This window comes from Dendrobates tinctorius, unplaced genomic scaffold (genome assembly GCF_039654945.1).
Source record: "Dendrobates tinctorius isolate UK_male_01 unplaced genomic scaffold, ASM3965494v1 ptg000070l, whole genome shotgun sequence".
Taxonomy (NCBI): domain Eukaryota; kingdom Metazoa; phylum Chordata; class Amphibia; order Anura; family Dendrobatidae; genus Dendrobates; species Dendrobates tinctorius.
The window spans coordinates 16,985,724-16,993,934 of record NW_027361738.1 but is presented as its reverse complement, the minus strand read 5'-3'; positions in this window follow the sequence as shown (position 1 = coordinate 16,993,934).

The following is an 8,211-nucleotide window of genomic DNA, read 5'->3' as shown; positions in this document are numbered from 1 at the left end:
CTTCACATTAGCGCTAGTACTGGACTATTTGCAGATTTGTGATTACATGGCCCTACTTCCTATAATGAAATGAAGAAGGAGAAATGTATAGATTTATCTGAGGTAGGTTTAAATAAATTACACAGCTAGAATATTAATAATGAATAAGCAATAATTGTGCAAAAAAAATACCGTAGTTAAAGGTGCACTCCTATCTTCAAGACACTATCCCAATATGTAGTAGGTGTAATAATAATAATTTTAGCAAATGTCTCCAATTAGAAATGTAGTGTAGTTCTTTTGATTCTCTGTCTCGTACCCATGTGCATTGTTTTACAGCGTCCTAATATACTTCATTATCGATCAAACCTGTTAATCACAATATTATCCTGCAAAATGGTTCCAATCATTATGTATGATTGTAATAATCAACTGCAGAGTCTCCTTTGGCCTGGTTAGAGTGAGATAATGTAAAAATCATACAGTTTATGGTCAGAACAAGAAAACTATCAGATACAAGTCAGTGGATGGCCAGGTCTGAATCCATAAGGTCAGCCAGAATAAACCTGCTGAGAGTGGTCCACTGTCCAACAAGTATGGGCATCCAAGAGTCAATCTATATGAATAGGCAAAGAAAATCCAATATGTGCACCAGGGTAGTATAGGAATTTAACCCCTTCCTGACATCCGACGTACTATCCCGTCCACGGTACCCGGGCCCGTATGACCGTGGACGGGATAGTACGTCTACCGCGATCAGCGGCGCCCACGTGGTGAGCGCCGCTGATCGCGGCCGGGTGTCAGCTGATTATCACAGCTGACACCCGGCACTATGTGTCAGGGGCGGTCACGGACCGCCCCCGACACGTTAACCCCTTGCACACCGCGATCAAACATGATCGCGGTGTACCGGGAGTTAAAGGGAAGCATCGGCAGGGAGGGGGCTCCCTCCGTGCTTCCCTGAGCCCACCACGGCAGCGCAATGTGCAGCGCTGCTGCGGGGGGCTCCTATCCTCCAGGCCCCCGAATCCAAGATGGCGACGGGGGCCTTCGGGGACCTGAGGAAGATGGCTTCCTCAGTGCATGCAAAGCGCAGGCAAGAGGAAGTCTGCTTCAATGCCTGTGACAGATTGCTGATCTGTCACAGTGATCTGTGATGTGACAGATCAGCGATCTGTCACAGGACAGTGATGTCCCACCTGGGACTATGCAATAAAGTAAAAAAAAATTAAAAAAAAATGTAAAAATAAATTTAAAAAAATCGCCAAATAAATTAGTAAAAAAAAAAAAAAATATTCCCCAATAAATTCATTTTTTGAAAATAATAAAAAAAAACAATAAAAGTACACATATTAGGTATCGCCGCGTCCGTAATGACCCGCCCTATAAAACTGTCCCATTAGTTAACCCTTTTAGCGAACCCCTTAAAAAATAAAAATAAAAAACGAAGCAAAAAATAATGATTTATTATCATACCGCCAAACAAAAAGTGTAATAACGCGCGATCAAAAAGACGCATATAAATATCCATGGTACCGCTGAAAACATCATCTTGTCCCGCAAAAAACGAGCCGCCACACAGCATCATCAGCGAAAAAATAAAAAAGTTATAGCTCACAGAATAAAGCGATGCAAAAATAATTATTTTTTATATAAAATAGTTTTCATTGCATAAAACCGACAAAAACATAAAAAAAGACCTAAATGAGGTATCGCTGTAACCGTACTAACCCGAAGAATAAAACCGCTTTATCAATTTTACCGCACGCGGAACGGTGTAAACGCACCCCCCCAAAAGAAATTCATGAAATGCTGGTTTTTGTTCATTCTGCGTCCCAAAAATAGGAATAAAAAGCGATCAAAAAATGTCACGTGCCCGAAAATGGTACCAATAAAAACGTCAACTCGTCCCGCAAAAAATAAGACCTCACATGACTCAGTGGGTCAAAATACGGAAAAATTATAGCTTTCAAAATGTGGTGATGCAAAAACTATTTTACAATAAAAAGCGTCTTTTAGCGTGTGACAGCCTCCAAACATAAAAACCACCATAAATAGTAAGTCAAACCCCCCGTTATCACCCCCTTAGTTAGGGAAAAATAATAAAACTAAAAAAAAAGTATTTATCTCCATTTTCCCGTTAGGGTAAGGCTGTGTGCACACGCTGCGGATTAGGTGCGGATTCATCCGCGCGGATTTTGTAAAATCCGCAGGTGAAACCGCAGGTCAAAAGACCTGCGGTTTTACCTGCAGATTGCTCTGCGGTTTTGTCCTGCGGTTTTTCATCTCCTCAATAGAGGAGATGGCAAACTGCAGGAGAATCCGCAGAAAGAATTGACATGTCAATTCTTTCTGCGGATTGAAAACCGCAGATAATCCGCGCGGAAAATTCCGCACCGTCTGCACTGCGGTTTTTGATTCCCATAGGGAATCATGGTACTGGGGTCCGCAGTAGCCAAAACCGCTGCGGAACCGCAGCAAAATCCGCAGCGTGTGCACACAGCCTTAGGGTTAGGGCTAGGGTTAGGGCTAGGGTTAGGGCTAGGGTTAGGGTTAGGGTTAGGGCTAGGGTTAGGGCTAGGGTTAGGGCTAGGGCTAGGGTTAGGACTCAGATTAGGGTTAGGGGTGTGTTGGGGTTAGGGTTGGAGTTATAATTGGGGGTTTCCACTGTTTGGGCACATCAGGGGCTCTCCAAATGCAACATGGCGTCTGATCTCAGTTTCAGCCAATTCTGAGTTGAAAAAGTCAAATGGTGCTCCTTCCCTTCCAAGCTCTGCCATGCGCCCAAACAGTGTTTTACCCCCACATGTAGGGTATCAGCCTACTCAGGACAAATTGCAAAACAATTTTTGGGGTCCAATTTCTCCTGTTACCCTTAGGAAAATAAAAAAATGGGGGCAAAAATATCATTTTTGTGGAAAAAAATGATTTTATTTTCACGTCCGAGTGTTATAAACTTCTGTGAAGCACTTGGGGGTTCAAAGTGCTCACCACACATCTAGATAAGTTCCGTGGGGGGTCTAGTGTCCAAAATGGGGTCACTTGTGGGGAGTTTCAATAGTTTAGGTACATCAGGGGCTCTCCAAACGCACATGACACCCGCAGACCATTCCATCAAAGTCTGCATTCCAAAACGTCACTGCTTCCCTTCCGAGCCCCGACGTGTGTCCATACAGTAGTTTTCTCCCACATATGGGGTGTCAGCGTACTCAGGCCAAATTGAACAACAACTTTTGGGGTCCAATTTCTCCTTTTACCCTTGGGAAAATGAAAAAATTGGGGACTAATTGATCATGTTTCTGGAAAAAATACGATTTTTTTTATTTTCATGCCCTGGCATTATAAACTTCTGTGAAGCCCTTGGGGGTTCAAAGTGTTCACCTCACATCTAGATAAGTTCCTTAGTGGGTCTAGTTTTCAAAATGGGGTCATTTGTGGGGGGTTTCCACTGTTTAGGTACATTAGGGGCTCTCCAAAGGCAACATGACACCCGCAGACCATTCCATCAAAGTCTGCATACCAAAACGTCACTACTTCCCTTCCGAGCCCCGACGTGTGCCCATACAGTAGTTTTCACCCACATATGGGGTATCAGCATACTCAGGACAAATTGAACAACAACTTTTGGGGTCCAATTTCTCCTGGTACCCTTGGGAAAATAAAAAAATGGTGACTAAAAGATCATGTTTGTGGAAAAAATACGAATTTTTTATTTTCACGCCTGGGCGTTATAAACTTCTGTGAAGCACTGGGGGGTTCAAAGTGCTCACCACACATCTAGATAAGTTCCTTGGGGGGTCTAGTTTACAAAATGGTGTCATTTGTGGGGGGTTTCCACTGTTTAGGTACATTAGGGGCTCTCCAAAGGCAACATGACACCCGCAGACCATTCCATCAAAGTCTGCATTCCAAAACGTCACTACTTCCCTTCCGAGCCCCGACGTGTGCCCATACAGTAGTTTTCTCCCACATATGGGGTATCAGCATACTCAGGACAAATTGGACAACAACTTTTGGGGTCCAATTTCTCCTGGTACCCTTGGGAAAATAAAAAAATGGTGACTAAAAGATCATGTTTGTGGAAAAAATACGAATTATTTATTTTCACGCCCGGGCATTATAAACTTCTGTGAAGCACTGGGGGGTCAAAGTGCTCACCACACATCTAGATAAGTTCCTTAGGGGGTCTAGTTTCCAAAATGGTGTCATTTGTGGGGGGTTTCCACTGTTTTGGTACATTAGGAGTTTTCCAAACGCGACATGGTGTCCGATCTCAATTCCAGCCAAAAACGTCAAATGGCGCTGCTTCCCTTCCGAGCTCTGCCATGCACCCAAATAGTGGTTTACCCCCACATGTGGGGTATCAGCGTACTCAGAACAAATTGCACAATAACTTTTACGTCCTGTTACCCTTGGAAAAATAAGAATTGAGGGTGAAAAGATCATTTTTGTGGAAAAAATATGATTTTTTAATTGTATGGCTTTATGTTATAAACTTCTGTGAAGCCCATGGGGGTTCAAAGTTCTCACCACACATCTAGATAAGTTCCTTAGGGGGTCTAGTTTCCAAAATGGTGTCATTTGTGGGGGATTTCCACTGTTTTGGTACATCAGGGGTTTTCCAAACGCGACATGGTGTCCGATCTCAATTCCAGCCAAAAACGTCAAATGGCGCTGCTTCCCTTCCAAGCTCTGCCATGCGCCCAAATAGTGGTTTACCCCCACATGTGGGGTATCAGTGTACTCAGGACAAATTGCACAATAACTTTTAGGGTCCTGTTACCCTTGGGAAAATAAAAATTGGGGTGAAAAGATCATTTTTGTGGAAAAAATATGATTTTTTAATTGTACCGCTGTACGTTATAAACTTCTGTAAAGCCCTTGTGGGTTCAAAGTTCTCACCACATATCTAGATAAGTTCCTTGGGGGGTCTAGTTTCCAAAATGGGGTCACTTGTAGGGGGTTTCCACTGTTTAGGTACATCAGGGACTCTCCAAACGTGACATGGCGTCCGATCTGAATTCCAGCCAATTTTGCATTGAAAAAGTCAAACGGCGCTCCTTCCATTCTGAGCTCTGCCATGCGCCGAAACAGTCATTCCCCCCCACAAATCAGGTATCAGCGTACTCAGGACAAATTGCACAATAACTTTTGCAGTCCAATTTCTCCTGTTACCCTTGGTAAAATAAAAAAAATTGAACCTGAAGTATTTTTTTTGTGAAAAAAAGTTAGATGTTCATTTCTTTTTAAATATTCAAAAAAATTCCTGTGACGCACCTAATGGGTTAATAAACTTCTTGAATGTGGTTTTGAGCACCTTAAGGGGTTCAGTTTTTAGAATGGTGTCACTTTTGGGTATTTTCTATCATATAGACCCCTCAAAGTGGCTTCAAATGTGATGTGGTCCTAAAAATAAAATGGTGTTGTAAAAATGAGAAATCGCTGGTCAACTTTTAACCCTTATAACTTCCTAACAAAAAAAAATGTTGGTTCCAAAATTGTGCTGATGTAAAGTAAACATGTGGGAAATGTTACTTATCAAGTTTTTTGTGTGCCTTATCTCTGTGATTTAAGGGCATAAAAATTCAAAGTTGGAAAATTGCAAAATTTTCAAAATTTTTGCCAAATTTCCATTTTTTTCACAAATAAACGCAAGTTATTTGAATGAAATTTTACCACTAACATGAAGTACAATATGTCATGAGAAAACAATGTCAGAATCACCGGGATCAATGGAAGCGTTCCAGAGTTATGACCTCATAAAGGTACAGTGGTCAGAATTGTAAAAATTGGCCCGGTCATGAACGTGCAAACCACCCTTGGGGGTGAAGGGGTTAATAGTTGGCAAAGAGTAACAAACTAAGAGAAGCTAAATAAGGTGCCAGAATGCCAAATCTACTCTGCTATATGGCTCTCCTGCAGGCCAGTTAAGTAGACCTTGTCACTGGCCACAAATCTTGTCAGTAAAGCCAGTTTCACACATGCATATGTCAAAGTCAGAGTATGAATTATCATGTCAGGACCTGCTGCAGGTCTCCCGATCCTAAGTCTACAGTCTCATGTACAGTATACCTACACGGTTGATGAGGTTGAGGTTTGGTCAGACGATCCGCGGCTGGTTTGGACATCCCAGTCCATGCTTTAACCATGAAACATGAATGTGTGAAAAGTGCACATTTCACATGTGACACCCTGCAGTTCTGCTAGCAACACCACAATGTCCAAAGCAGCAGTACCTGACTGAGACAATCCGCAATGGAGGAGGCTAGGTGAGTCAATAATACATTGTCTACTTTACTAACGCTCTGCGTGTATCAGGGTCAGGGAGTTCTAGTGATATCTATACGCTATGTCAGGCTGTTATTTTCAGTGAAATTCTCCTTTAATATTTAAAATATCTCAGTCCTTGTGTGGTTAAATTTGACATCTGTTTCTCTACTGAAAGAGCATTGCTTATTCCCAGAATGTAGATTGTTCCTGTTTTTTTAAATATATATATAGTTTTCCACAGAATTGTGTAAAAAAGATCTGGTACTGAGACATACTCAATATAATTTCTCTAAGTATTGAGTATCTTGAACTGGGTACATTAAGCAATGCATAAATAACAGGAAAATAAGGACATGAAAATGTCCTATTCTGTAAGGAAGAGAGGAAGTGATGCAGCAGAAGACATCACTGTGAAACAGTATGTGAAAGAGGGAAGTGTGGAGTGACGGTGACTGCTGATTGTGAGAAAATGCACAGACACAAACCAAATCCATACTGAACTATAGGAAAATCAGACGGATCTAACGTGGAAGTCAGAAGCTTAATGAGCTGGACACAAGAAGCTTCCAGTGCTCAGTGGAATGTGCCTGTTCCCTGAGCCCATTTTAAGAAAGGTCTGCCAGATAGGATTAAGGATGAGTTAACCTGAATTGACCTACTAGAAGCACTAGATTATTTTCACATAAGACTGTATTAATACCAACCTTGGCCTCCCTAATCGGTAAAATAGTCCCACCATTAACAAACTCAGCATCAACACAGTTAATCTCATAGGAACAGAATTGTGTTGCCTAGAATCTGCAACCTTATAATCATGTTTGGCAGATTCTGTATGTCCCTGTCTGCATTGTGTGGGATTACACGTCCAGGATTCGTGATTTTTCAGGTCATGGCTCTCTCTCTGCATCATGGCTCTGTATGAGGTTATATATTATATATACTGTGTATATACACTTATACATGTTTCTATATATTTTTTTATTTAATTATTTTACTCATTTATATAGTGCCATTAATTCCACAGCGCTTTACAGACATTATTGGCACTGTCCCTGATGGGGCTCACAATGTAAATTCCCTACCAGTAAGTCTTTGGAAAGTGGGAGGAAACCGGAGTACCTGGAGGAAACCCACGCAAACATGGGGAGAACATACAAACGCGTTGCAGATGTTGTCCTTGGTGGGGTTTGAACCCAGGATCCCAGTGCTGCAAGGCTGCAGTGGAAGGAAGAACAAAGCCAAAATAATCTAAATAAAAATATTGGAGAAAGAGAAACCAATCACAAACTAAAATGTTTCTGTCGTGATCCAGGTTGGATATGACAGAGATAAAGCACAGGTAACCTTTTTTTCTTTTCTGTGCTTAGGTTTGGTTTCTGCCCCCGTTGGCCATTAGGATTATTGCACTGTGGTGTCTTTGGTTCTAAATTTGCCCCCCGGTGGGGGTGAGCGTCATTGAACTTGGTTACTTTAGTTTTGTGCACGTAATTATAAAACAGGTGTGATTGCTCTATAAAAGAGTGTCAGGTGTGGTAATCATGGTTGGTGACAGTCCTCAGTTACAAGCAAGCCTGAGTGAAGGATGGAGCTGAAGGAGAGTTCCGGGCAGCTCAGTGAGAGTCCTGGAGTTTCAGCTATGGTGTCAGCAAGGAGTTCTTGCATGGCTTGGTGGAGTGGCAGCTATGGTGTAGAGCTACACTCATGATGCTGGACTCGGTTGCTGGAAAGCTGGACTCAAGATGCTGGACTCTTTTGCTGGAAAGCTGGACTCATATGCTGGACTCTATTTCTGGACAGCTGCACGCAGGTGGTGGACTCTGTTTGCTCCAAGGCTGCACTATGGTGTTGGATCCGGTCGGAGGAAAAGATGCACGCAGGTGGTGGGCTCTGTTGCTGGGAGCGTAGGCAACAGAGCAAAGCTAAGTGGTGTTCCCCTGTTTTGTCTCTTTTCCTTATGTGTGT